Below are 10,231 nucleotides of genomic sequence, written 5' to 3' on the forward strand. Positions count from 1 at the left end.
GCTCGTGCAACTTAAACAGTTGCCCAATATTAATTTGGCCGGCAACACGTGTCGTAGTCGCGAGACGGCCTTACAACCCGTCGGAAATACGAGAATTTCGATCGCGATGCGACGCGACACTATGAATTACGTAAGTAATCGAATGCAATACATAAGAATAGTCAAAAGCATCAATAATTGGTAAATATCAATTTTCAATATATCATTGATCCATCTTTTGTTCCTATGATAGACTTAAGACGAATTTGATTTAACCCCTTGCACTCGACGATATTTTGGCTAAAAAAGAATAGGGGTCCAAAGATTTTCTGTTACAAAACTGACGATATTTTCATGAGCAGTGAATAAGAAGTCATATGATAATTAACAGGTAGAATTATTTCATTTCGATACCTCGCACACCCTTAGAGTATCTGAAATTTGACATATTAATGAATATCGAGCTTCGAAATTTTATTAAATGGTGACTTAAGACGAATTTGATTTAACCCTTTGCACTCGACGATATTTTGGCTAAAGAAGAATAGGAGTTCAAATATTTTCTGTTACAAAGCTGACGATATTTTTATGAGCAGTGAATAAGAAGTCATATGATAATTAACAGGTAGAATTATTTCATTTCGATACCTCGCACACCCTTAGAGTATCTGAAATTTGACATATTAATGAATATCTAGCTTCGAAATTTTATTAAATGGTGACTGAAGGGCGCCTCTCGAGTGCAAAGGGTTAAGATTGTGCACCGGTAAAACCACTCAAACTTGCATAAGTTGCAAACAATTTGTCTACGGAAAATGCATGATGGAGAAACCAGTCACATGTAAATAGTGTAATGAATTAAATATTTGATTATAATAAAAATAAAAATACATGTTTCATTATTTTATTATAAATCAAAAGTTACGTTGCGAATTGTTTCCTTTATTAAATTAATAATTGTTTTCTAAAAATCAATATTTATTTCATAAGGGGTCATTTGACCCCTTATGGTAGGAATAGGTATGTGTAAAGTACACGTTTAGTGTTAAGCCTTTGCACTCGACGATCTTTTCGCTACAGGAAAGTAGAAATTCGAAGATTTTCTGCTACCAAGTTGATGATATTTTTTAGAACAGTAAATAAATATTCGTACAATAATTAACACGTAGAATTATTTAATTTCATTATCTCGCACATTATTGCGTTATTTTGAATTTAATATATCAATTAATATCGATCTTTGAAATTTTATTGGGTGGTGACTGAAGATAACCTCACGAGTGCTAAGGGTTAACTCACTAGCGCCACCACGGCTCGTATTTATAATGGATATACATATCACCGGTATTACATATATCGAATTATCTTGTAATTATACTGAAATGATTCTGACATGTCCTTACTATACAATATACCATATCGTTTTAAACATTTCGATTTAACATAAATATTTCGTTTATTTAATATAATAAATGCAAGCATTCGAATATTTTCATGTGTGAGCGTAAACTTTGTTACATTTGCCCTTTTGACATTTTTTAGTTCTCAAAGTATGAAACGAAGTTGGTAGAATTAGTCATAGGCATATGATAAATTATTCATAGTCATTTAGTGTAACCATATTACAGCGGTATAAATTAACCTAAAATGTGGAAGTGGCTCTAGAGGTATTTTCTTTTTATTATTGAAATTTTGTACAAACGCATGGAATTTGTAGTACTGCATTTGAATAACGAGTCTCTTCTTTATTATATCGTATAGAAGGGTTAATGAATAAATTCTAACCTAAATTGCTTCCGCGAGTTACATACTTGAATCACCATATATTGTATTTTCTGCACTGTGTCATAATTCGTAAATTACACGGTAAAAGGTTAATCGTTTATAAAATACCCTCGTAATTGCTTTACAGAAAATTAAAAAGCAAATCAACGAATAGGAAATAAAAATTCAAAACAAATTTATCAATTAAATTTGACAAAGATGGTACTAGGAATGATTAGTTCTTCTATAGTTAATTACCTTTTTCCAATAACTTTCTCAAAAATATTTTTCTGTATTTCGTATATTATATTATTTGTCATAGTTAGTTATTATTTTATTAATTGACTATACATTCTATTCATTTATACAAAATATATTTACAGAATTTTTCTTTATCTTATGGGAATTTCGATAATGAAGCTCATTTTTGAGAATAAAATTTTGCATTTTTTCAAGAAAGAAAATTAAAAACAAATACTACTAAAACTATCCAAATAACCAAAATACTTAACCAAATACAAAATAACCAAAATAAAATCTGTTTTCAAAATTGGATATATTTCGTTATTTTCCAAATGAAAAATGAATGTATTGTATATATAAAATATATTTTTATGAATTTTCAAGGCATACTCTTATATTCGCCAGATTAAAAATTAAAAAGAAATTATGCTTAATTTTCTATAATCAGAATCCTACATACAGGGTGGGTCACAACATATTGTCATCTAAATATAATGTCATTATTATTATATCTCTTAAACTAATAATTTTTTAATATAAATAGATTAATACTTTTTTGTAAAGAATATGAAGGAGCATCAACTGATGTAATAAAAAATATGTTTCCATTTAAAAAAATATTAATGACCTTCATATGTCCTTTACACGTCCATCTACAAAAAAGCTACTACCATAAGAATATACCTCTCTCAAAACCATTCAACATCATCGGAAATTATTAAATCATTTTTCGCTATGCATAATAATAATGACGTATATCTGAATGGCAATATGTGGTGACCCACCCTATATACAGGGTGTCCCAACAGCAAGTCGAATTTCTTGACAACGGAGCTTCGAATCAAAAAATTTTATTTTTTCGATTCATTTCTGCACGTAGAATCAACCCCATCCCGGTTGTATTACCGTTGCTATACGAGACCCCCTATATATATACACCGCAAATATTCTACACAAGTTTCCCCCCCCCCCCCCCCCACCAAAAAAAAACACGGTGAAATATCTCGGACACTACGAAAAATAGGGAAAAAATATTAAAACAAAAATTATTCACTATAAAGAAAAGCTTAATGTGATATAAACTTCTTAGAACTATATTTCGAATATACAGGGTGTCTCTTTTATCTGAACTCGGTAAAATATCTCGGAAACGACGAAAAATAGTGAAAGAATGTTAAAACAGATATTGTTCACTGTAAAGAAAAACAATGTGCTATAAATTTATTAAAACTATATTTCTACTGTACGGGATGTCTCCTTTATCCGAATATAGTGGAATATCTCGAAAACGACGAAAAACAGGAAAAAAAAATATATATATAAAAAAAAAAGAAAACTATCGTTCAGAATCCCTCATCTGTGTGCAAGAAATATTACCTAGTAACCATCTGCTAAAAACAGCCTAATCCCTATATCTCTACGCAGTTACGCCAACAAATGCAACAACGCAATTACACGTGATTGCAAAGCAATCGAAAATTAAAAAAAAAAAATGAAAAAGAATACAGGTACACATCCGCAAGCTCAGCTTTCAATCCGGGCGTCCGACAAAATTCCACAAGCAAGAGAAACAAAGTGGGGGCAGTCAATTACACTTTTATCGCCTGCCCTTCCCCCACCCTGTCTGCGAGCACATTGTATTATTTCCTGGGTGATTCAAAAAGCAAAGGCAAAGAGAAAGCGAGAAGTAGCCGCGAGGGAGAAAGAAGTTAGGAAATCAGAGTCCCCTGTGTAGACCACGATGACAGAGTCGACAGAATATTACAGAGGTTTGCCGGGAGTTAATTCCCCGGGGCCGAGAAGGGACTGTTTTAATTAGAGAATCTAATTGATGGCCGCGCACGGCGCGGCTGCCGAGCAATCCATAAACGACTTCTTAGGGCCGCGCACCTGGGCACCACGGCGTTAATTACTCTCCTTCTGTGGCCGGGTCCTTCCATCTCCCCGTCCCCTTCCCCCCCTCCGCGCCGCACTCACCATTTCTTCACCCCGCCTCTTGCCGACTGCGAGCCTGAAAGACGCACGGGGCGCGATGGGGGGATAAAAGAAAAAAGAGGAAAACGGACGATTGCCGCGAGGAAAAAAGAAGGGAGGCATACAGAGAAAAGGAGGGTTGGTAGTGGGGGCGAACGTCGGTATGGCGAGGGGCGGGTGGCGGCCGGGACGGCGGAGAGAAAGCAACAAGTGTCCCCCGTCGCGAGGCGCAAAAGCATTCCTAATTACGCCCCTGCCCTTGGAGCGAAACGAGACAAAAAGCGCGTTGATTACATTTTCGTATAATTTCATCGGTCGGCGCTCGCCATTAAGAGCCACCACCGCGCGCAAATTAGATCGATTCCTTAATGCCCCGGGCCGCGTAATTGGTTCTCATTCTCGGAAGCTGACGGTGAAATCGGATATCTGTCGTGTACGAGCCGCTGTAGCACTCTGCAGCGCGCTGCCGGCCCGGTGGCGGTGTTGCTTGGCGTTGCCGCCGTTCGGCAAGGGCGCTACCGTCGCCGCCAGCGGTCCACACCGGTCAACGTAATTGCTTCGCCGACTGTTTTGCGGTTCCGCGCCGAAACTGTTCGCCGGCACCGGCCGGAATATCGTTAATGTCGCGATACGCGGCTCCGATAATGAAGCGAGAAACGCTTTTTGCCGGACACCTTGCGGGATGTTAATGAATCGCAAGGGGGCCGCGGCTCTTATTTCGACGCATTAACCCACCGCGAAATTTTGCCGAGGCCGCGGTCGCGGACGTGATGCGTGTCGTGATTGCCTGCGAAATTGAAAATACTTCGTCGATACGCCGCGCTTGCTATGGGCGCTGCGGAGGGTTAGTTTTCGGTGTGAAGAATCCAGCGAGTTTTTCGCACGGTGTCACATACTTTTTGGAATGTAAATTTTGATAAACGCGTTGTATCTTCTTTTTCTTTTTTTTTTTTTTTTAATTTTCGTGACCGGTGGATGGGGAAATTAACCTAACCCTTTGCACTCGGCGACTTTTTCGTGATGAAGGAAAATGGTAGTTCGAAGAATTGTATTATTTTAAATTTAATCTAGTTATTAATGTCGATGTTTAGAATTTTGTGAATAGCGACTGGAGATCGCTTCTTGAGTACAAAGCCCTTTGTTGCCGTTTGTAACTTAGAAAATAACTAAGAAAATAAATAAATACATTTATTTTAGAATGAAACGAATTATGAACAACTGTGAATTCATTTGTATAGTAATTATCTGCAGTTTGTCAGTGTTATCGATGAAAATAAAGGTAAATAATATATTCCTGGTTGTCAAAAAGAGTGCAACGGATTAAACGACAGATCAGAGGAAAATTCTATATTTTAATTTGTCATGCAAGTATATGATTATTTTTATATTTTTGTATAAATTCGGAAAAACCTTTGACACGAATGTCACAATTCGTAGAATTTGAATATTCGAATATTTTCAAAAAAATTTTGTATTTTTTACTTTACATTTCATGAATATTTTACATTTCACAAACTATAAATATGTTATAATAACAATATTAAGACATATTCATTTATAATGTATGGATATAGTGCCACTATAATATTGCAAAAATATTTGAATATTGATACATACATATTGTAAAAATTAATATAGAGAATGTTTTAGAAGTGATAATATATATTTTGAAAAGCTATAGAAATTTTAGAAAAATTATTATATAGCATAAAGGTGCACGTGTATTGAAGTAAAATATATGTTCCTATTTTTTATTAAAAATTATTTAAGAGCAAACGGTTAAAGAAATGATTAAAAAGATCATACGTGAAATGTTTAAAAACGTGATCTGTGAGACAATAAATACAACTTTATAGTCGACACATAAATTCTAAAGATTAATTTCTCCAGAGATGAACTTATTAAAGCGAGGAAAAGATAATTATTTTTTATTTTCCCGGGGATAGTAATGTACACATGCACACATACACACGTGAGATATATAGCCGTATGTAGTCACTGGGTCATAAAATTAATTGCTCATGAAAAGATTTCACACACTCCGAAATAATTCGCGGTAACGTTCATTGTATCTTTTGGTACCACATGTGCCACTATCCTCCGATATACTATACACTTGGACGCATTATAGTTGTTTTCTTAAAATTTCCAGTATTTAAGATGAGACGATTATTTTCATAATATCTCGCGTTATAAATTATCACGACAGAGATTCTTTTGGTTATAGTCACTCCTCTTAGTTTATATAAATAATTTTATTTTCGCTTTTCGCCATTTTACGCTCGCAGCGACATCATCGCGTATAATTCGAAGCTTGTGTTCGCTGAATCACCATAGCCATTCGAACCAAGTTATTTCTGCTTTTAATAATTAATAATCAAAAATATAAATAAATTAATAACAATGTTATATGTATATACAGGGTGGACCATTTAACATAACTACTTGGATCATTTCAATGTTAGTAAGTTGTTTCTTTTTCTCTTTTGTAACACAGTAGCCTAACTTAGGAAATTAAATTAAAAATAGGAATTAAAAATTAGAATTAGAAATAGGAATTAGAAATAGGAAGGAAATGTTAAAACAAAAATTGTTTACTATAAAGAAAATCCTAATGTGGTATAACCCTCTTAAAACTATATATCGAATATACAGGGTGTTTTTTTTATCCGAACTTTTACGACAAAAATTGTTCATTATAAAGAAAAGTATAATGTGGTATAAACTTCTTAAAACTATATTTGGGCTCTATAGGGTGTCCCTTTTATCCGAACTCGGTAGAATATTTTGGAAACGACAAAAAATAGGAAAAAAATATTACAACAAAAATTGTTCATTATAAAAAACAGTATAATGTGATATAAACTTCTTAGAATTATATTTGGAATATACAGGGTGTCTCTTTTATCCGGATACGGTGAAATATCTCGGAAACGACGAACAATAGGGAAAAAATGTTTCAACAAAAATTGTTCACTGTAAAGAAAAACATAATGTGCTACAAATTTTTTAAAACTATATTTCGACTATATAGGGTGTCCCTTTTATCCGGACTTAGTAGAATATCTCGGAAACGACGATCAATAGGGAAAAAATGTTTAAACAAAAATTGTTCACTGTAAAGAAAAACATAATATGCTACAAACTTCTTAAAACTATACTTCGACTATATAAGGTGTCTCTTTTATCCGGACTCAGTGGAATATCTCGGAAACGAGGAAAAATAGAAAAAAAATATTCGAACAAAAATTGTTCACTATTAAGAAAAGCATAATGTACTATAAATTTCTGCTTTGTGCTTGAAGTGGTGGATGAGATTTCAAACTCGAGATATCTGTTAATACGAATCTAGCGCACAGCTAATAGCGTCATATCGTTCGACAAGGTGTTCCAAGGGAAATAGTCTGTATAGCAAGCGAATATCGCACGATGTTCCAACAATGCTGCATTTCTCCTTACGTAATGAGAAAACGTACGTTAATACGAATCCAGGACACAGCTAATAGCGTCATATTGTTCGACAAGGTGTTCCAAGGGAAATAGTCTGTATAGCAAGCGAATATCGCACGATGTTCCAACAACGATTTTCCAATATAAAGATTATTTGTGATGGCAGATAAAAAGAAAATTCGCGTCGATTATTTTTTTTACTCCATCACTGTGCTAAGTTTTATCTAAATCGGCGATCGACACTCGGCTATGATTCCTTGTTGGTTCTAGGCCGAGCATACGTCCCCAGTGATGAATAATTTAATACTATTGTTTAATTCGCTGGAAACACATTGATGCATGTCCTTGGGTTCGTTTTCGCTAATTCAATCACGCAAAACGACTTCTTAACAGCTCTAGCGGCCATTTTGCTTAATTGATCGGATAGCGCAACAGCTGCTATTGACGTCACTATAAACTGCAGTAGATAGATCTTTAGCCTGGCTACAGGTCGTTGCGCATACCGGGTGTCCGACTGTTTTACAGTTTCTATTTAAGATTCGATTTTCCTTATGGCTTGCTTGTATTTACAGTAGAATATCGATTATGCGAATTAATTGGGAGACGAATCTGTTTAGATAATCGGTCCCAAAAGAAGAAATTCGAAATTGCAATGGTGGACAAAAGAAAATTTATATGAGAGAGTGAATTTAAATTTAAATGAGGGCGTAGTATAGTTTTAGGAGAAGAAATTATATTTTGTAATTGCTATGAATTTTATATAAATATACTTACTTTTATCAGTGTACTGTAATTAGTATTAAAGTTGATGATGACAGAAGGAAATTTAAATGGTGAATTTAAATGAAGGAAAAGCATAATTTTGGAAAAAGAAATTATATTTTATAACAGATATGAATTTTATGTAAATGTAGTTACTTTTATTAGTGTACTGTAATTAGTATTAAAGTTGATGATGGCAGAAGAAAATTTAAATGAAAATGGTGAATTTAAATGAAAGAATAGTATAGTTTTGGAAGAAGAAATTATATTTTGTAATAGCTGTGAATTTTATATAAATGTAGTTACTTCTATTAGTACAAATTTACATAATACTTGTTACTTACATACTTCTATATGTACAAATGTACATAATAAAAATTATACGTATACAACTACAAAAATATACGAATATACTTAATAAAAAATATACATATACAGATATGCAAATATATAAATATACGTAAACAATAGGGAAAAAATGTTTCAACAAAAATTGTTCACTGTAAAGAAAAACATAATGTGCTACAAATTTTTTAAAACTATATTTCGACTATATAGGGTGTCCCTTTTATCCGGACTTAGTAGAATATCTCGGAAACGACGATCAATAGGGAAAAAATGTTTAAACAAAAATTGTTCACTGTAAAGAAAAACATAATATGCTACAAACTTCTTAAAACTATACTTCGACTATATAAGGTGTCTCTTTTATCCGGACTCAGTGGAATATCTCGGAAACGAGGAAAAATAGAAAAAAAATATTCGAACAAAAATTGTTCACTATTAAGAAAAGCATAATGTACTATAAATTTCTGCTTTGTGCTTGAAGTGGTGGATGAGATTTCAAACTCGAGATATCTGTTAATACGAATCTAGCGCACAGCTAATAGCGTCATATCGTTCGACAAGGTGTTCCAAGGGAAATAGTCTGTATAGCAAGCGAATATCGCACGATGTTCCAACAACGATTTTCCAATATAAATATTATTTGTGATGGCAGATAAAAAGAAAATTCGCGTCGATTATTTTTCTTTACTCCATCACTGTGCTAAGTTTTATCTAAATCGGCGATCGACACTCGGCTATGATTCCTTGTTGGTTCTAGGCCGAGCATACGTCCCCAGTGATGAATAATTTAATACTATTGTTTAATTCGCTGGAAACACATTGATGCATGTCCTTGGGTTCGTTTTCGCTAATTCAATCACGCAAAACGACTTCTTAACAGCTCTAGCGGCCATTTTGCTTAATTGATCGGATAGCGCAACAGCTGCTATTGACGTCACTATAAACTGCAGTAGATAGATCTTTAGCCTGGCTACAGGTCGTTGCGCATACCGGGTGTCCGACTGTTTTACAGTTTCTATTTAAGATTCGATTTTCCTTATGGCTTGCTTGTATTTACAGTAGAATATCGATTATGCGAATTAATTGGGAGACGAATCTGTTTAGATAATCGGTCCCAAAAGAAGAAATTCGAAATTGCAATGGTGGACAAAAGAAAATTTATATGAGAGAGTGAATTTAAATTTAAATGAGGGCGTAGTATAGTTTTAGGAGAAGAAATTATATTTTGTAATTGCTATGAATTTTATATAAATATACTTACTTTTATCAGTGTACTGTAATTAGTATTAAAGTTGATGATGACAGAAGGAAATTTAAATGGTGAATTTAAATGAAGGAAAAGCATAATTTTGGAAAAAGAAATTATATTTTATAACAGATATGAATTTTATGTAAATGTAGTTACTTTTATTAGTGTACTGTAATTAGTATTAAAGTTGATGATGGCAGAAGAAAATTTAAATGAAAATGGTGAATTTAAATGAAAGAATAGTATAGTTTTGGAAGAAGAAATTATATTTTGTAATAGCTGTGAATTTTATATAAATGTAGTTACTTCTATTAGTACAAATTTACATAATACTTGTTACTTACATACTTCTATATGTACAAATGTACATAATAAAAATTATACGTATACAACTACAAAAATATACGAATATACTTAATAAAAAATATACATATACAGATATGCAAATATATAAATATACGT

At 33.4% G+C, this 10,231-nt stretch overlaps 1 protein-coding gene across 4 annotated transcripts in view; it reads left to right on the plus strand.

The window, feature by feature from the left end:
- Positions 1–10,231, plus strand: part of LOC108550722 (methyltransferase-like protein 9) — a 93,302-nt gene that overhangs the window by 29,967 nt on the left and 53,104 nt on the right. The gene's annotated exons all lie outside the window — the stretch shown is intronic.

Source organism: Eufriesea mexicana, unplaced genomic scaffold, assembly GCF_001483705.2.
Source record: "Eufriesea mexicana isolate 0111107269 unplaced genomic scaffold, ASM148370v2 scaffold2913, whole genome shotgun sequence".
In the NCBI taxonomy this organism is placed as follows: Eukaryota; Metazoa; Arthropoda; class Insecta; order Hymenoptera; family Apidae; genus Eufriesea; species Eufriesea mexicana.